At 39.1% G+C, this 21,297-nt stretch overlaps 1 long non-coding RNA gene across 1 annotated transcript in view; it reads right to left on the reverse strand.

The window, feature by feature from the left end:
• The window catches only part of LOC118688028 (uncharacterized), a 46,270-nt gene that overhangs the window by 8,039 nt on the left and 16,934 nt on the right, over positions 1 to 21,297 (reverse strand). The window lies entirely within an intron of this gene.

The following is a 21,297-nucleotide window of genomic DNA, read 5'->3' on the forward strand; positions in this document are numbered from 1 at the left end:
CTCATGCAAAAACTTGATAGAAAACAAACTGAAGGCAAAGGTATTTGAAAAGTTGGAAGAGAGTTTCCAAAGATACATCTGCATTTTGGTACTTCTTTTCTTAGCAGTACTCATGACATAGACAACAGAAACCTATGCAAGCAAGGTAAGGCTACTTTACCAATTATTTCTGCAAGCAGTGACACAGAATTGAGCAGGAAATGCACTGAGAACTGGTAGGCAGAAAAGCCATCTTCCTATGCAATGAGAGTGCTGCCTGACACAAACACTTCAAGAACCCCATGGATGCAGAGATTAAAATGCCCCAGGGACAGAAGGACACTGAATAACATAGGGTTTGGCAAATTCACCTCCTGAACATTGTTGGTTGCCAAGAAAATTCATTCTGACTCACAAGAAGCCATATGTATTGTTCCACAAAAGGATATGAACAAGTGTAGTACTGATGGCCCATAAAAGCAGTTAAAAAATACAGCAGCTCTAATAGATTTCTATCTGGTCTGAAGAATAATTCTGGTCTGCAGACCAGAAGCTCACTGAATGGCACTTGTCCAAAAAGACCTGGCGGGTGGCCTGCCTGGGAAAAAGAGAGCAAAAGGACGGAAGCGGAGGTGACCTGGTAATGTGTCAGCAAGGAGTGGCAGGCCTGAAAAAGACTTTATGGAGCCAAAATGGGATAGAGGCATATAATCAAAGCCTATTTTCCTACAACAGTTCTGCCCTGCAGAGCCCTTTTTCTTTTTTTTTTTTTAGGCCTGTGTGACAGGAACCCTGAGGAAACCCCACCTGACCTTCCCAGGACTGATGCTTAGTAATTGATAGTGCTGTTTACACAAGTGTCAGGATATTTCATTACAAAATTTGGTCCCTTAATTGTTAGATTTAGTTCTGAATTATTTCACAGAATGGTTGACTGAAGATCTGCACATTTGTCAAAAAGATTTACAAAGCAAAAAAATCCAAGCCATAGTACTGTGGATGTTCAGGCTCTCATCTGTTAAAAACACTTTTGGCTTTGCATATCTGTAAGATCTATCTTGGACAACAGCATACTTCTCACATAGTCATTAGTCAAACTGCACAGCATGTCTGGGCAGTAACTAAGGTTTATAGTCCACTAAATGGATATGTCAGTCAGAAACTGAAAAAATCTGACTCACCTAAAGCAACAAAAAGGTGATAGCAAATAATTCAGATCTACACAATAACATTTTTCTACGTTGTTTGATGTTACTCTTTTAGGTTAACTAGCAGAACTCTTCAACTCTGTTTCCAAAAGTAACTCTCTTCATTCCATACCTGTAAGATCTTCCCATTCTACACTGACCAGGCTGGAAATAACAGGCTTCCTGGTATTAAAAAACATACATTTCAAAAATTGTTTGCATGTCACAAATTTCCATGTCTCCACTACTTTCAAGCTTTTAAAAAAATTGTAAAATCACATCCAATGAGGATGTGCCCCTTGCATCTGGTAACTTATCACTCCCTTAGGGTCCACATCCTAGCTGTTTATATATCTGTCTAAAAGGACTCAAGCATGCTAACAGTATTTGAAAGAGAGACACAAATTGACAAGACACACCATAAACAGCCCAGATCCACCAATAAAAAGCAGGGATAAAGGAGGTATCAACATCTCTTCAAAAGCTGAAACTGAGAAAAGGTTTAAGAGCCCTTTTTTCTTACTGTCATAGGCACCAAGGCAGGATTGCCCAGATTTGGAGCCCAGAAACACTGCTGTTCTCTGTAAGTAAAGGAGTTCAATCTAATTTTTTGCTGAGAATTCACTATTTGTTTTAATGTCCTCACAAACTATTTGGCAGCAGCACAAAGGTTTCTTCAGACAGCTGTGGGATATTACTGAGCATTTCATGCTCCTAGCAATGCAGTAATTCCCTAACCACTGTATAATTAAGGGCTTTGTTGAGGTCTGGTGACATATTTGAGTACTTGCAGTGCTGCACCTTGTTTCATAGGTCAGACTGACATGCACCAAGAAAAAAAGCCAAATTTCTAGCCAATATATTTTTCTGCAAAGATGGATTCTTCAGCAGTCTTTCACACCTAGTAGAAGTGTAGTCCATCCCCAATCTACTCCACTTGTCCTCCCCTTGGAACATAACCATTCTCTGCATTTGCTTTTAGTCACCATTAAAGCCTCAGTGCTCAGAGAACTGACATGGCTTTCTCGAGGTCAGAGCAGCTAAACATTGAGCCTTTTGTTCTCATCACCCAATGAAAGGAGAACAAAATTCCTGAGTAGATGATTCTATCTTATTGGATCATAGTTTATAATTTATTCCTTTGTTTCCTGTCATGGACTTCCCTGGGAAAGAAAAGAAGAAGCTTTCCCTGCCTAGTGTGTGATTTCCCTGCCCTTCTGCTGACAAGCCAGTTGGCTGGTGCTGACTGGTGATAATATTACACTCTATGCAAGAGGCAAAGGGGAAGTGACCTGTCAGCATTCAAATAATAAAACTTGCAACTGCCACATTTCACTGCTGATGACTTACTCATATTTGTCTTTTTAGAGCCTTTTCCACCCTGCAAAATCCTAAAAAAAAAAGGTGAAAATACATTGCAGAATTAAAGACTGATTCTGACAACCCTTTTTCATGCAGGTGCTTCATGAAAGTCTTCTGTAAAATCATGTGGATGACTCATACAAATGTGTGCAAAAGCAAGCACCGTTCTTCTAAGCTAAGTACATTTACTGAGAACAATGTATCATTGAGTGCAAGATGAGCAGTTACATCTCTTAAACAGGCATTCAGAGAGCTGATAAAAGCTTTAAACAACTTGAGTGGCAAACATGGACTTCAATTGCCTAACTTGTTTTAAGTTCCATTTCATGCTTCATGTCCCAGCAACATAAAGATATGAGAACTAATTGAGATGCTATCAGACTTCTGCATTTTTCCAGTTCAACACTATCTGTTCCTTTCATGTACGATATTTCAGATTTAAGGAATTCTGGCTCAAGCTGTGATATATGTAGAGAAAAAGAGAAAATGTTATCTCAAAGGATTTTATATGAGTTTCCAAAATCTCACATATAGAAAAAATGTGTGAAAAGCCACCTGTATTTAGACATTAGTATGTTAAATAAAATTCAGAAGGTGGTATAATAGAGAAGTGATATCCCGGGCAAGTATGGGCATTCCAACCTGCTAGTATAGTAGAAACTACAGACTGATTTTTCTACAGTGACTAAAACCCCTTGAGGCTTAATGTAATTTAACCTGCTTTTCTTGAGGAAGTATGTTCAATGTAGGTTTTGGCAACATTTTATTTCTCACACATGATGAAATAACCAGCAAAACATCCTGCCCTTTCTCACACAGATGAAATAAACTCTATTATTTTCCATGAGAAGACTTAAAAACAAAAACAAAACCCACAGAATTAGCTCTGATTTGATCTCTGTTGAAAACATAGTTTTTGGTAGAATATACATTTCTATAGGACCTGAGTGGGGTTTTGCATATCCATTTTATCAGAAATTTTGGATGTTTTCCATAACCATTAGTGCCCCCACTGAATAGGGTGACTTAAATCCTTCACTCACATGCTATTCCCTGTCTTTCTGGCATGTAACAGAGGTTGGTGAGGAAAGACACAGGGCTGAAACTCAGGGCATTCCCAGAAAACAGTCCTGATTGTCTCATGGTAAGACATCAAGAAAATCATTGTCAACCTGCTGCAAAATATGAGTCTGGATTTGGTTTATGCCTCACCTTTCTATCTATAGAAAGGGGACTTTTTAGAATAGAAAGTCTTCAGGGCAAGGAGGGTGACTTAGCAAGTACTTGTAAATTTTCTGGCAGGCTGGAAGTCTGATTTCAGCACTGGCCTCCAGGCAAAACCTTAAAGGTAAGCAAGAGATAATAAACTTTGCTGCAACTTCCCTGTGAAGCACCTGGATGCTATCAGTGATCATTATCTGAGTGCCTTGTCTATTTGACGGCTCTGCATTGCTTGCAGAGGGCTAAGAGTTACATCTAATGGTGTTTCATATATGTACCTGGAAAAAGGTAAGAAATTTCACATATTTAGTAACAAAACAGGTGTCAAAGGCCTCACATATTTTGGGTAGAACATTGCTACAGGACATGCAATTGTGAATAGAATTTCTGAGGATCTGTCCAGAGTACGAGAGGCAAGAGCTGAAATTTTGCTTCCCTGTGAGTAGTGACACTTGATAAATGTCTGCTTCAGTGCAAAGGAAGGTGCTGAGCATGCTGAGGATAATTTGCATGCTGGCCTTTTATTGTTATGTGCTTCCTCTGTCTTCTAGATGTATACATAATAAGAAAATTTTCTGGGTCTTTGTATTAACAAAAAATTACAGCTCTCTTCTAAACAAGTTGTTTAGAAATGGTCAGGCAGAATGAAGCTGAAAAAATAACACTGCCTGGAACTTTAGGCTGAAAACACCTTTGAAACCTGTTTGTACCCAGAATAGAAAGACTTGGGACTGTTATTCACATAGCAAGATCTGGAGAATAAGAAAAGTCTGTAGATATGACTAGTCCTGAATAAGTTGTTCTAAAATATTTATTTCTATCATAGAAATATAGGAAAATTATAGAAGAGTGTCATTCTATCCTTTATGTCTGTAATATTCTTTTAAATCCCAAAGGGCTAGGGAGAGTGGTTCTGGTGTAAGATGGTATATATGAATTCTGCTGGTGTTCTAGTTCAAAATAAATGGGCAATGTTGCTTTAAATTACCTGTATATAAAGTCAGTCTTCACAATCTCTGTCATCCACCTTCAAAACAGATATAGCATTTCCTCTGAAGTACAAGGATCAAGAACTGTTGAGTAGATAATAGTCTAAACATGAATGTGCTTGTAGCAGCAAAACCAGTTTCTACAGGGACATGGACATTCTGTGGGTGCTGCTAATGAATATTTTAATTTTCATGGGATTGCTAACTTGGGAGTTTCCCCACCCTCTGGCTGCTTGCTGAAAATATATGTCACATGATCCTTGAGACAGTGAGTTGATTTTTTTTAACTTCTTTTCAAGATATCTCCCTTAGTCTGGACCAAAAGATAATAAAACCTACATTTTTCAGATTTTGGAAGTTAGTATGCTTTAACATCCACTATGGTAGCTGCTTTCTGTGTGACTTTTTCATACAGATCAGTGATCAGGTGTTACAAATACATGGCAATTTAATTCTTATTCTCTTTTGGTGACAGTCCCACCTGCAAGCTGTGATGGTCATGTCTTTTCTGGAGTCATTGAAAGAGCAAACCTTGCTTTGTGACCCTTCACTGACCATGGGCTTGTACCCACACACATGCTCCTGTTTCTGTTTCTTCCCTTAAGTAGTACTAATGAGAAGCTGAAGTGCTATGCCCTAAGATCATAAACCACAAAGATTTCAGGTTCTAAGAAAGAAAAAGCAAAGAGAGTAGTGGGCGAAGGGAGGTGCTGGTAGCCTGATTTGAGAGCTGAGAATCAGTTTGAGAAGACATTAAGTTTCAAGAACTACACATGCATGGCAAGACCTTCAGAGTTAGGTAATCTAGTTAAATTCTTGAACTATTCAGTGAGAGAGAGAGAGAGAGAGTCAAGTTCCAAAACACAGTCCTTCCACATCCATAACTGGAAGCCAGATCTGGGCAGGTTAAAATCAGAACAGGTCTCTTATACCTGTGACAAAGAGAAGCTTAATATAGTACCTGGGGTTGGAGACTGCTGTTTGGTGCTGAGACTGGCTTATTCTGTACAGCAAATTCTCTGGCTGGTTAACTCTCTCCAGCTGCATTAAGCAGCACACACCATTCTCTTCCTGAAGAAGACCCAGCCTCTTTCCTCCTTAAGTGTTAGCAAGCTACAGTTTTATTATTAGAAAACTGGGCCCATGTGTATTACAGCATAGTTGCTGTAGGGTAGCAGGTCAAATCAATATGCAGTCCAAAGAAAAGCAGCAGATGTCTATTTTCTGGCTATTTTGGTACATGTTTAGTTTAGGTGAGAATCTTTCCATGTTCAAAGATGCAAAATCCTAGAATCTGGAATCCCTTGAAACTCTCAGTTTTTAACTATCTGCACTCCTTGTCCTATTAATTCTTGTATCTTTTTATAATTTCTTCTTCCCTCCCTAACGTCCTACAGGTATTGGGTATTATTAGCCCCAGCCACAGCTCTACAAATGTGAGTCTGACTGCCTTGACACCTTGCAAGTGGTCAGTGGGACAGCCTGTCTGCCTCTGCACAGCAGGCTCTGCTATCTCTGTGCCACACACCCATGAGCTCTGTTTCCCAGGGTGGCACCAACAGACTTGCCTTATATTTAGCTACTACCAGTCTCATGATGTTTCAGAATGTCCTCAGGTAAACTTACTAACTCCTCTGTCAAACCCATGAGTCAAGCCAGACAGCTTCTGCTGTCTCACACATTTAATAAGAAGGCCAGTCCTCAACAGGTTAGAAAAGCCTGTGCATTGAATGAAAGAACAACACCCACCTTAACACATCTGCTTGTTTGAGCTTTTTCCAACTGAACAGCCAATAAACCTCCAATAACCAAGGGAAAGAAACAAATATTCTCCAAAGAGCTGCAATACTCTACACTGCAAAGAGAGAGCAGATTATAAGGTTTCTCCTTTAGCAAGATTTCAGAACACAAGGCAGACAGCCAAAAAGTCAGAACTGCATTCTCTTTGCTGGGGGGCCTTCCACAGACAGCCAGAGTTGGAAGAAGAGCTACAATCTCAACAGGTTGTCGAGATGTTTCAAGAAAGAAGGTGGGGATTCTGTCTAGTTTCCATTATGTTGCCATTTTCTTCTCCCCCAAACCCTGTAATCTCAGTTCTCAACACAGAGATACAGCTAAAGATAGTGAGCAATTTATATTAAAAGTGCTGGCTTGGATGTTGCCACTATCAAATATCAGCTTGGTCAGACAGACCGAGCAATGTGGCATCTGGGACAGATCTGCTAAAAGGCAGCTGCAGCTTGGGAAGAGCTGCATGCAGTAGGAAACAAACCCATTGAAGAGCAGGTGTAAAAGAGTAAGATACAACAGAAATAGAGGAAGGTGAACTTTCTCTCTCTTGGCTGTGAATCCCAGCTCATTTGTCGTTTCCCCAGCCATGCCTTGTCTGTTTGCATGATCCTTCCATACAACTGAGAAGGATGTGGGTGCTCCTGAAAGGCAGAGTACAAGAGACAATAAACTGGAAAAACATATTGAAGTGTCTGTAGAGCAAGACAGGATAAGACCATTTCCCTTTTTGATGGGTAATCTAGCTGTGGGAGAGGCACACTCCTGTCTCTCCACACTCTCTTTAGGGGCTGGCTGGTGTGTTTATATTCAAAATTACACAAGCAGCTTTCTGCAAACTTCTGTCCTATTTCATGTATGCAACACCAAACTCTGCTTCCATCACAGCCCTCTACATTTCCTCTGTTCATACTCTCAGGATGTTTCAGATTCCCAAACCTCTTCAGCTCCCACATAGAGCCTTTGAGTAGTCTTTCCTGGAAGCTCACCCTGGCTTTTTTGTTAACTTCTCTCACCTGGGTGCAGGGCATGTCTGCATGAGTATGTTCTCATTATCTTATTGTTTGCTTTCCTGTTTTGTTCCTGATTTTCAAAATGGTTTCTGAAAGATCTGGCATCTCTGGCATTCCCTGTGTACCTTAATGTGGACTTTGGCTTGTGATGCTCAGACCCCCTCATAAGACCCAGGCATGCTTTCACATTTCCCTTCTACCCACAGGGAGGGTGTGTTAGGAGATGTCTCCACTACAGTGTACAGTACTCTGTAGGAGGAACAACTCCTTCATGTGTTAGTAGGGCTACTAAAACTGTAAAAGGGAAAAAGCTCAACAGGAAAGGCAGATGTGACCAGTTCCTGCCTCAGACAGTCTCATTGATTTCAGCTCTGCCACTCTGAGCCACAAAAGGCAGTGGGGAAGGGAATTCAGGAGAAGTAAAGTGGGGCAATGAGCTGCAGAATACAAGCACAACTTACATGTTGCAGAACAAGACACAGGCCCAGTCAAGTCAGAGCATCACTCAGGCCTATGAACAACAATTGGGTGTTGCCAAAGTCCAAAAGCAGCTGCAGGCAAGTCTGTAGTGGTCACAGAATGGCAATTCAAATTTCTTAATGGCAAAGGAGGTGGGATTGAGTTAATCAGTTTGTGAAACATGTGAAAAAAAATCAAGTATGCAGGACACTCTCAGAAAAAGAGCACACAGCTGGTACACAATTGAAAAAGTCTCTATAGTAGTGTAGCAGTCATTAAAAAATTAACACAGTGTCTTGGGTTAAGTGAAAATATGGACCTTAGCCAAAAAAGAAAAACATACTTTAACCATTTGCCAAATACTTGTGGACTGTACTTTAAGACTTAGGTGAAGACACCACTGGACACCTTCGGACAAAACTGATCTCTCAGGTAGTGCTAATGCCATATTTCAGGAGAATGTCTACATCATCTCTACTGATGTTGACATTCCCTAGCAAACTCCTAAAAGGCATACAGAGAGAATTACATTATTTTCCCCAAGAAAAGTATTTGGCTTTTTTTACTCTGGCTGTACAGGAGCTAGCTCACTACCAAGCACTTGCACATGCAGAGTTCTCTTTCTCTGAATTGTCTATTAAAGGATTTCTAAATTATAAACTTTATCTTTTACTATTAGAGGACTCTCCAAAGCCATATTCTTAAATGGCCATTATCTTACAGTTATGGGACAACTGGTGTGTATTCATGAATTACTTGGTACAGCCAAGTGCCCTCTAGCTTGCTAGCATCTTTCCTCAGGAGTCTAGAATCAGAATACCTGATTTCAATCTTGTTTCCTTGTTTAAAAGGGCACAAAAATATGAACAGGACTTCAGTGGTATCAAAAGTGTTTCTTAACCACCTGGTGATCACTACCAGCATTCCTGCTGATAACTCAGAACCAGAGTTCTCCTTTGTTTCAAAGGACCTGAACTTTACTGAATCAAAACTTAGTCCCAAAGACTGTGACTTTGATCTTTTTTTGACATATTCATATATTCAGTGCACCCGAAAAGGAGATAAATTTCCTTCAGAATTGAAAACCCAGGACTAAGCACTCTGCATAGTTATTTGCTTAACTAATCCAGCCAAAGGAAAAATTTGCCTGAAGGAACATGTCAGCAGTTTGCTGAACAAAGGCTGCTTGTGCTGCAGATGAATTTCCAGACTTTTTCTGATTAAATCCATGATAAATAGTCCACAGACCAATTCCAGTTTGTGAAACATGTTCTGACTATTATGGTTCATCAGTAATCTAATTGTTAGATTCCTAGTTCTATGTAAGAGCTGAGAATATTCTGTACGCAATTGGACTTTCCTTTTCCCTAAGTTTCATGTTTATTTGACCACAAAACATTTGTTAAAGGTCACTTTCATAACCATCATGAAAAAATCTTTGGATCTCATATAACTCAGGCCAAAATTGTAATGGTGATTTGCTATTTTTACTGCCACGTGACAAATGCCAATCCAGCTGCTCTGTTCTCCCTCCCCTCCTCCACTGCCACCAGGAGATGACACATACAGAGGAGATTGTAGGAAAAAAGTCTACTGTGAGCCAGATACTTGATCCCCCAGGCTCGCAGAGCACTATGTGAGAGAGAGGTATCCAGATATTGCCTTTGAATGAGCAGCACAAAGCTGCAGAACTCTCTGACTCTCCTGCACAATTCCTTTCTGTATATAAAAAGAAACAGTGAATGAGTCAGAAACAGAGAGAATATGGGAAAAGGGCAGTCATGTTTCTGACCAGGAAGAGAATGGGGATGGAAGCCAGCTCTGTAGATTGGAGCAGTTTGTCCAGCTGTCCGTGCCACAGAGCTACACCCACAGCACACACTGAAATGGTTTCCTGCAGCACACTGCTAAAAGCCAGAAAGGCACCCTGGAAGCATCAGGGTGAACAGTAGAATTACCTGAAGTTTCTGTGAAATGGAACAAATACTTAATCTCAGCTCATCAGTTATTCCAACCTAGCTCACCCCTCTTTAATGTTGTCTCAGGATTCTGGTAAAGAGGAAAAAAAATCACATTTTCCTGTACTAACTACAAGTATTCCAGAATATCGAAATTCCAGGTATATCCCTTTACACTTGATTCTGTATATTATAAAACACATTTATAAATGACCAAATCTATTCTTACTCTATATGAACTTGGGAAAGAAATCTTGAAGTGTTTGGCTTTTTGGTTTTTGGTGTTTTTTTCTGTCATACATTCACACTGGCATATTATTGCAGAAAAGCAGGCAAGTTCTGAGATGAGAACATTGGTTTACCATTATCTGAATGGTCACAAAGTGATGAGTTTTGCACAAAATAATTTTTTACTTCAAAGTTTCTCAGAAGATCTGAGTTGTTTGCACAGGTTTGCTATTCTAGGGTTGCTCACAAGTGCTGAACTGTAGAAATGTTTGTTATTGTGTTAAAGACACTAAGTGCTAGACGGTTGTTTGCATTTTTTTGGTTGGTTTTGGCTGGTTCGTTCTTGAGGTTTTTTATAATACCAAGTATCAATTGTACTGAAAAAACCCAAACAATTAACCAAACTCCTAAGCCTCCATTAAAGCTAATGCCTTAATTATTTATCTGTTTCATTTCTTCACTTCCTTGTAGCAAACAACTGTAAAACCAAGTTCTGAGATTTCCATTTAAAGTACTAGGCAGTATAAAAGAGTGTAATTGCAACAATTATATGTGAATTCTTTAATGAACAATTTCTTAAACTATCAACAATTAATGACATACAAATCTTAGAAGTGATAGTGTTCTTAAATATATATATATAAAATCTTAGAAGTGATAGCAATATTTTTCTGATGTAATACATAAATCTCAATCATGTCTCAGCTGCAGGTAAATTTTGCTCCCATTTGCACCATGTAAACAAAATAGCTCTGCTTAATTAAGTTCCTGTGGTATCCTGAGACCATAATTTGTTAGTCAATTAAAAGACCTGAACATTATCGATCAGATGCAAATGACTGCCATATTACTTTACAGTCTTTCATCCTAAAAAAGAGAAAGTCCAGCACTCTTCATGCACTGTTATGTATACCAACAAGCACAACCTTTGCCTTCCTCATTTTAAACACCCTTCAAATAAAATGAGAAACAGAACAGGAATATGCAGGCAAGAAGCTTCACTTTGGATCTTTTGAACATTGGAGTTACTAATAGAGGCAACAGTTTTTACAGGAACTGTGTGCTCTGGCCCTAAAGCATTTCAATGCAATTTGGGCATTTAAATCCTCAGCCAAAAATACACATTAAAATATCATGTTTAAATAAGAAAAAAATCAGCCTAAGAATAATTTACTTCAAGGATAATTACACTATGCAGTAAAGTTAGAACTGACACTAAAGAAGCAAAACACTCCTATGGTAAAGTTTTAGGAAATCCTTTATAAAATTCCAAAGAATTTTATGAAATATTATTTGAAATTATTGCTTCTTAATGGACAGATGCATACCTGTGAAGAAGCCCTGCCTTACACACAGACAGCAGCTTTGAAAGGCATATTTTAGATTTATGGCTGCTGAACAAGTCTCTTCTGAGAGATGCAAACACTACTAGCAAAGCCTATCTTAGAACCCAGAATGCTATTCTTTCCTTTTGCATTATTCAAAATTATAAAACCTGAGCCTTTTCCAACTAATGATTTCCTATTAATGTTGTCAACAAGAAATTGCTGTCTCTATGCTGTGTTCAATTAGTGGACAGTTGGAATTAATTATTATGACATCTGGTTGGTCCAATCTGTGAGATTCACTGAGTTCACTGTCTAGCAATTTGGTGGTCAAGCTGAGGGCAGCCGCTCTGTGAATGGGCACCACACCATAACATTCAGCCTTTGACTGGTTTTGCAACTAAGCCCTTTCTTTTCCGTGGTCTCTTCTTTTCTGTAAGCCCCTTGCTATCGGCCAGTCTCATCTCTTTCATGGTCTCTCCCACACCAGGGTGCTGTGCAGCTTCTGGTACATGGCCTGTGCGGTGCATACATTCTCACTGCAAGTTTCCACATTGCTCTTTTTCATTGAACATTTTCATGGAAAGATGCCTGGAACTGTGATCTTGCCACAGTGTTTGTGAAATACATTTCACCCAATTCCCAGTGGGAAATGAGCTTAGAGACAAGTAAACAGAATGTAATCAACCCTTTATAACAACCTTCTGGTTTACATCAAACTTCTACCAACACCAAACATATGTCTGCAACTGACAAAATGCTTGTCCATCATTTGAGAAATATTTACAAGGGGAAGTGATGGGTCAGGAAGAAAGTGACCTATACACAAGGGTGAGCCTGCCATTTTGATAGCTGACCTAGGCTGCTCTCTCCCTCCGTATGGTAAGTAGCTCAGTATATTGCTCAGTATAGCTCAGTAGATGGACAGCTGGTTGAACCACAACCATACAACCTGCCTGACAGCCCCCTCTGGCTGTGTTCATAACTGTCCTTAACTTGGAAAACACCAGGAGAACACTGTTGGTGGTGATAGAGCACTGGTCAGTGTGCTCAGGACTGTAAAGATTTTGTTGCTGCTGGTGGCAATCTCTAATTTAAAGTTGATATGGCATTTAACTTCAACCTGTGGAGAGACTTTTTAGGACATGCTCTGTGATCCTACCAGTACCCACCATGCAGGGCCACATCCTCACTTTGGCACAGTGCAGATGCCAGTCTGAGTGGCAGAGGGAAGTCTGACCCCATTTTCACAATCCCGTGCACTACAACTAGGTCAGTGACTCATACCAGTGACTCACTACGGTGCCTGCTGATTATAAACATTTCACTGGATGCCTGTTCTTTAAAAACCTTGCTGCAGAGGCCAGGACTTCACACAATATAGTTGCATGAAGTTGGTGGGTTTGAATTTGAGATGGAATACACAAAAATTAACCAAAATCCATAGAAAAGCAGATTTATCCCTGTCATCTCATTTTTTGGCTCTACTGATCAGTGGCCAGGAGAGGAAGACAAGCCACCAGCTTGAGCTTGAAATCTTCAGTGGATAAGAGTTTGCATCATTACTTTATCTCGACATGGCTCTATGTTTAGAACCATGGCTCTGGGTTCTGTATTTAGAACCCAGCTGTAATACATGTATCACATACTGCATCAACTGGGAGTCTGATAATGACTGCAAGAAGAAAAATTATCACCTCAAATGCTTTAAGGAAAGATTTTGCTTCAATTAATGACATTTTCAAAATACAATATTTTGTGGGTCCTATGATTTCCTCTATGAAATCCATGCTCCTGTGCTTCAATTCTTTTTTCCAATAATCAGGACGGTATAAAAAGGTAGCTCACATTCTCCACTGCTTTGATACACCAGGCAACCTTGAAGTATTAAAGCAACTGCAGAAAGTCTTGCCATGAAATTGTGAAATTTGGCAATACTGACAAACAAGAGTGGCTTGCAGCTCCCTTATAATTAGCTCATAGGAGCAACCAGCCAGGCAAGGAAACAGAGTTATTACACAGACTCCTTTGGGTCCACTTTGTGACATGGTGTCTATGTAACACCTCAAATGTTTCCATGAATTTACTAAACATGACCAGCATGAACTCAAAATTCTTGAATTTTTCTGCGTTCTTTATTGAAACTTTCGTAATATCTGAAATGACTCTAGGTTTTTCCTCCTTGTAGTGTTCCCTGAATCTGTGCTGCTGGGGTGGAGGTGAGGCTGCAACATTGCTGGGCAGCTAACTTTAGGAATTCTTCAAATTCCTTATATTCAGCCTCAGGAGAAAGGTGTGGCTTGCATGACTTTATTGTGGCTGATTTAATTTGTTTACTCCTTTACCTAGTGCCTTATAAGTGGGTTTGGGTTCAGCACCTCTGCCTTTCTTATGCAAGTAAGAATTATGACATGCTCAGAAGGTAAAGAGCAAAAACAAAACAAACCAAACAAACAAACCCCCAACAACAACGAAAAAGGTATTCTCAGCAATGTGGTGAATTAAAAATTGAATTTTACGGAATGGCTCTGAACTGACAGCTGCAGTCCTGATAGCTGTCCTCAAACTCTTCTAGTCAAATCCTTGGACTTTCAAACTTGTGACAGACATGTCACTTCCCCTGCAGACCACTTCCACTTATTAACTTATTAACACCAGGAAATGGTGTCTGAGACATGCTTTGGTTGGAGCGCCCACTTGGGCAGACTGTGGGATGGAACACTTCCTCTTGACATCAGAGCTCTTCAATATCCTGCTCTGCCATGCTGGCTCTTCTCCGTTTTCACCACTCTATCTGCTTCCCAGGCAAATTACCTGCACTAAAATAGGTCCATCACTGTAACATTCACTTCTGGAAAGAAAAAACCCAAGCCCCACAAACCATTAAAATGCAACATCCTTTGGAGCTACTCTGAGCTTGCCTGCATTGGTTGGTACCAGGTTGTCCCTCAGTTTTGCTCCAGCGCACGGTCACGGAGGGCAGCATTCACACATCTCCGCACTGGGTGGCGCAAGGCCGGCAGGACATGGATTCCTCTCAGGAACAGTGCTCAGTGACCAACAGTGCCTGCATCATGGTTTGGATGACGAAACTCAGGGCAAGCAAATTTGGCACATTCTCTGAGACTTGTACATGGGAGGACACATGGTCTCTTAAGGGTCATGTTCTCTCAGCCTTATCCCTAAGCTCTTCACTAACAATGAAATAACGAAACAATTACTTAGAAGCACCACCTACAACACCACTCACAGCCCAATGTTACATCTGACAGCTGCACTGCTATTACAATGGCTTGTTTTTAATGACTGGGTTTTCTTGGCCAAGGTCTGATTCAACCCATAGGGAAAGGAAAAATTCTACAAATTCTGAAATACTGCCAGCTCTTTCTGTAAAAATATGTCCTTGGGGGATGGGGAGGGGGTTCAAATGTGTTGTGATTTGATGTCTTCCTCCTCATTTCTGTGAAAAGAAGTGACAGCCTGTGACTAAGGAGATCAAGATATAGACAATGTCCACTGTGAAAAGGTGGTGGAGCAATATTTGGAAATAAGTCATTGATGATACAATGTCTATTCTCAAAGGAAAGGGTGGCAGGAAAGTGAAAAGTGTTTTTTTCTAAATGTGACCTATGAATAAAAAAACTTGAACATGAACTTAAACCAGAAAAATCTTATCCATCCTTCATTAAGCTGTTTTATTGTCTCACCTCCTGTTTTTGTTTAGCTGTCATGCCTGTGAGAGGGAAATATGGAAGAAGACAACACCAATTTCCCCAAATGCAAACCCTCTATTCACTGCATTGTAACCACTCTACAATAAATTACTTTCACCCCGAATGTCAGGCTGCCTTCATGTCAGTGGCAGTTCCAGCACTTTTCCATCTGCTGCAGAATCAACTCCATGGTATTTATGTTTAGAAGTTTTGACAACTTTATCCTCTAGATTTGCAGGATTGTGTGGGCAAGCTGCTAAAAATAAACATATTATTTCCAGTCTACCACAGTCAGTATGTCATAAACAAGAATTTGAGGAGAAATTTAGAAAACTGCCAGGGTTACACAGTATCATGATGAAGTATAAACACCACAGATATTTTTCTTCCAATTAAAATACTTCAATTTCATGAACTCTGGTTAAGAAATGCATTTAAGCAGATTTTTCATTTCCACCATATGTGACTTACACACAGATCTCACAAGAAATGATTTCTTGAATCAAGACAATTTACATTTTAATTACAAAGTGCTCTCCTACCATACTGACCTGATTATAAAGTAATTACATCAAGATGGATACAAAAAAGGTAAATCTCAACTTATTCAAAATTTACAGTTTCATTGTGGATTAGACAATGGAGGTGAAACTACAGTGCTTCTGAATGCTTGTGAAGAACAATATGTATTGCTTTGAAGACAAGCAAAATAAAGATGAAGGCAGAGATCTGGACAAAGACCAGAGAAGGGCAATATGAATGCAGACTCAACTAAACAGCATGGCCTCAAAGAAAAGGTTGAAGAAATTGGGGTGACAGCATCTGGAAAAGATATAACCCTGAAGGACCATGAGGAAAAAGCCAGGTCTAAGGTTTGTAAGATAAGAAAAGATGTTATTAGAAGAATAGCGATGCACTTTTCTCCAGCTTTAATGGTAGGGAAAACAAGAAGTATAATATGTGGAAGCTGAGGTTTAGTACAAACACTGCATTACTAAAGAAAAAGCTCTTGAAGAAGATAGCTGTGGAGGTTTTAAGTCCCATTCACAGGAGGTTTGAACACAAATATGTCTCAGGAATTTATAACTAATGTAGTTATTTATAACTAGGAATTTATGTAATGTAGGAATTTATAACTAATGTATAACCTCCCTAATAATGTAGGAATTTATAACTAATGTATAACCTCCGTCAGTAGGGAGGTTACATGACCTCTCAAACCTCCCTTTCATTTTCACATTTCTGGATCATTTTAGTCAGAGAAAAAAAAAAAAAGCACAGAAGTATTAACTTCCCTAAACTGAGAAAGTCTTGAAAGAGCCAAGACAGAACACAAAATTGGATTTCAATATCTCTCTATAAGAGAAATCCCTGCTATGCACACAGCACTGAGCAAATTGGTATGCATTCCTAAAACCATCAGGGAAACTCCCAGCTCCCTCCTCCTCCTTTTTGTCCCTCATATATTAAGTGTTAAGACTGGTAACTTAATGGTACTGAACATCAGATCAACTGGAATAACAATGTTAAACAGTCCCACTTTTTAATAGGGATTATGGATAGAGAATGTGCCCTTGTGGGGCCTGTGAAAGAATACGTGACTCGGTGTCAACCTTTGTCACTCAGCCTGCCCACCCTGAAGAGCAGGGCCATGCAGTGGCCATCTAGAGCCACACCTCAATTTCCTTTCGTGCAGGGAGGCTGCTCTTCACATTCCTTTTCTCAGTCATAGATAGCACAGCCCCTGCAGGCTGGCCTGCATGATCAACAAGTACCAGATTTTTATCCTGGCACACTAAATGTTCTTCAGAGCAAACCGGAGAAACCTGCTTTTTTTTGGTTTTGTTTTAATTACCATAGGGTAGATATGGGTTGGGGTTTCACTGGATGGGGTTTTAAAAACTAGTTTGTCTTTGACCTAGGACTGTTTAATGTTTTCAAAACAGCAAGAAGGGTAGAATAGAGATTATCATTATTCAACATGTAAGACTCAAATAGTAGGGTATGAGGGTGAAGATCAAATAATAGGGTGAAGATCAGGTTATAATTTTGGAAATTTAGGCAAACTAGAAAAACAATTTTTAAAAAATGCTAATCCCTTTTGGCAAGTACAAGAAAATGAGCTTCAACGAAAAGATGGCACTGGCTGGAACCCTGCTGTGCCAGCAGCAGGTCTGTGGGAAGAGATCCCAGGGTTATAATCATTCGCAGATGAATCAACAACATCATGGCATTGTGAAAACAGCAGGGACTGTACTGATTGTCTACACTGGAGTATGGCCTGAACAGCACAGGAAATAATCCCACTTCACTATCCCCTTGGGCACTTGTAAAGCCTCAGCTGCAGCACTGAGTGTGGCTCTAAGTGCCAAGAAGGGCACACACCAGCAGGAGACAGAAGGAACCCAAGTAATGCATTCAGGGGCTCAGGAAATGCTGCCTGTGGGCAGAGATCAGACACACTGCACCAGGCAGCAAGAGGTGGGGGCCATACAAGTCTTACTGTACATCAGGAATCTAGAAATAAAATGTTTAAATGCCCATGGTAGACAGGACAAAAGCTAATGGATTCCAGTTGCAGTGCCTGATTTTCATCAGAATAAATTGATGAGGAGCATTTACTGCCTCTGTTAGCATAGGTTTTTTAAAGCAGGTGAAACAATGTCACAGATAGAATGACCCTGCTTTTGGACAGAGGGATGAACCCAAGGTTCCTCTGAATATGATTTTTATAATTTAATAGAATTAATTTTTATCTCTTAATAATTTATTGCAGATGGATCATTCCTGAACTTAAGACTATAAAATAAAACAAATCTAAAAATTTATGTACAACTCTCTGCCTCTCAGATGACATCCTTCTCAAGACCATGTGGATGTGAATGTCACCAATTCCTGTTATGATATGTAGAAACAAAAATACTAACATGGCAAAAAAAGAACCTCAAGGAAATCATTCTCTTCCTCTTTAACACAAGTTCCTTCTCTGTCCAACAATAAAAAAACCTATTCTCTGATTTATGCCTATTATGGAAATGGTTAAGCCTTTGACACACTAACCTCAAATCTTTCTAACAAACATTATTCCTTCCATAAATTAATTCCTTGCCCAACATTATAATCCATCACACAGCCCAAAGCCTCAGTGAGACACGGTGCCTCCAGAAGCCCAGGAATTAGTTAAACAATTTAATTTGCTATGACTGCAGGTTTATTTAATTTCCCTAAGCCTCAGTTTTTATTTCCTGGGAATATTAAAGCTTAAAAGCATGACTGTCAAAAAAAGTCACTAAGCAGTGATTTTTATACATAAAGGTCTGTTTTATGTACTTTTCTACATAAAAGTATATTTTCACAATATACTCAAAACATTATTTTCCTTGTCAATACATAACAAAATAGAGACTAGGTTAAGTAGTATGTTGCCTAGAAAGCATATAAACTAATCCTAATACACACAGCTTTTAAAATTAACAGTATTTTATTTGGTATTATTTGGAAGATGCCTCCAGTAGCCATAAAATTTCAAAAAGATCCAAAAACCAGGAAAAAACACAATCCTAACTTTCTTTCATTTTAAGAAATGGCTTCTGTAATTGCTAAAAGATCTTCAATGACTCACAGAAGGTAAGAGGTATCTAGATTCAATAAATACATTTTCTTCATGAGAACATCTGAAATTAAAGATCTGTTTTCCCAGGTGGAAGTATTACTATAATGAAAATCCTTATGAGAGCATTTTTATGATGACTGAGGATTCAAAATAAGAGATAAATAAAGTATTCATAAATCTCATCCATACTCAGGGGTTAGGATACATGGATCAAGGGATTGAACCTCATGTCCTGATTACAATCCTGCAAAGAGTAGGCTACAAAAGAGAAAAAAATAGACATCCCCACCATCTGCTAAGGAACTAGATTTACACAGTGCAAGCACTACAAGCAGTAGGAGAACTTGGATTCTGATAGAGAACATGGACACAATCCTGCAGCCAGGGAAATCTTGGGTTCTTGGCTGGATAAGAGAGACAACCAGCATAGAGCTTTTACTGCCTGTAAAAATCTGTCTGAAAAGGCAATTATCCTTCATTCAATTTGATGAAGACACTTGTAAGACACAAAATACTGGTATGGTAACACAATGGCTCTTGCTCCCCTTTCTGCATCTGACATAATCACTCAGAATGAACTTTCCTATCTGCCTCTCGTGATTTGACAGAATTTGTTAACATAAAAGAAATTTCAAAGATATGCTAAGATCTTAAAGGCAACATTATTTTAATAGACAAATTGTCAAACAGGAATGGTTTTCTAATCGAGGCCTCCAAAGTAATAAACCACAGAAAACCAGAGGTTACAGAGGATGGACCCAGCAACCTCAGCTCTGAAAAAAGGGCCAAGAACAATACTGGGGACACTGACTCATAGAGAGGTCTTTAAAACCCTGACTAAACCACTGCACATCTGCATTATATCCTGCAGAAAAGACAGACTTGGAGACTTTATAGACTCCTTTTAAAAAGCCCCTTGGGGTTATATAAATGATTCTCGGGCAATCTCAGACAAGAAGGAACCGAGTTTAGGAAATATAGAACTGGTTAACGTGGCTGAACTAAGATGAAGACAAGTAACTTATAAGCATGTCAGCTTCATCCCAGAATGCCATTTGTGCCTCTTGAGATTCACTAAACTCAGGTTCATTTGACAAAGGCAAGGAAAAGTTGCTTCACTTGCACAGGAATTCAACTAGTAAAATTCAGATTCGTCTCAGAATTTTAAGAGCATACCTTAACTTTTGACAGAGTATTCCTGAATTCAATGGAAAAGGTCTGAAACTTCTATTTTTCCAGTATATCACTGGTATCTGGTAACAAAAGATGCTACAGGGGGATTTATCATAGTAACTGTATCAATGGCTACCCCAAAAATCCTATGGTTTTGCATACAACAAAAAGTCTGTTACAGCCCCATAAAGGACAGACTGCACTGTAAATGGGTTTGGTTTTAACATTCACACTGAAGGCTTCTTTGATTTGCAAATACTTCATGAGTCACTTCTGATTTCTTCATTTCTAGTAACTGGGTCATGTGAACATAATATTTTCACAAGTATCTGAAAACTATTTGAATGAAATCTCACAAACGATTGTGCTTCTATGTCTTACAGTATTTGCAATGTTGATTTACCAAACTCCATTTGTCCTTTTCAACATATTTTTTCTCTAGCATAGTGTTATCACAATACATTTACATTGCATAGTGCCAGAACTGCACTCAAGGTACTTCAAACTATCACACTGTATCTAATATAAAAAAGAAGAAGTCCTGTCTGATCAATACTATTGAGCTTTTAAAACTAGTCAGGAAAACAATGTGACAGCTTTCTCCATATACTCATAATTTATGGGAGGATTATTTTACTTCCTAGGTTGGGCTAAGTTTCTGAACATGTCCCTGAATTATGCAGCTTTGCCATGAATTCCATAAGCAATTATCAGAAAAACAACAGCTGAAGCCAGATCTGAAAGACTATTTCCATTACAGAACAAACCAGTATAATCATGGTTTAGTTCCACATCAGTGCCATCAGAGTAGCCATGCCAATATGCAGGAAAAACAACAGAAGGTCCAAAAAGTTACTTATTTTACTCCATTCCAAATTTTTTTTGGTTCTTACCACAAGATTATTTGAGTTCTTTAGCATATTAAAATCAAAATTCTAAAACATAAAACTAAATAATCTCATTCATATTCATTCCTCATTATACTGACATGGTCAAATAAGAGAAGACTTACCCTTGCAAAACCTGTTTTCTGTCTTACTTTGAGAACATCATCTTCCAACATTCTCTCTATTGCAGCTACAGGTTCAAAAAATTGTTGAGAATAAAGGTAAGGTTTTGTGGTATAAAACACTGAGTTAACCTTGGAATATTTTTTTAACACAAGAGCACTATTATGAATTCTAATCCTCAGCAGCAGCAATTTTAATTGAGGAGCAGCATGGTTTTTAACATTCTTGTACTTCAAATTAAAGTCAATTCAGAAGCTTGAGATACTGCTTACCTCCTAA

The sequence above is a fragment of the Molothrus ater genome, chromosome 8, assembly GCF_012460135.2.
Source record: "Molothrus ater isolate BHLD 08-10-18 breed brown headed cowbird chromosome 8, BPBGC_Mater_1.1, whole genome shotgun sequence".
In the NCBI taxonomy this organism is placed as follows: Eukaryota; Metazoa; Chordata; class Aves; order Passeriformes; family Icteridae; genus Molothrus; species Molothrus ater.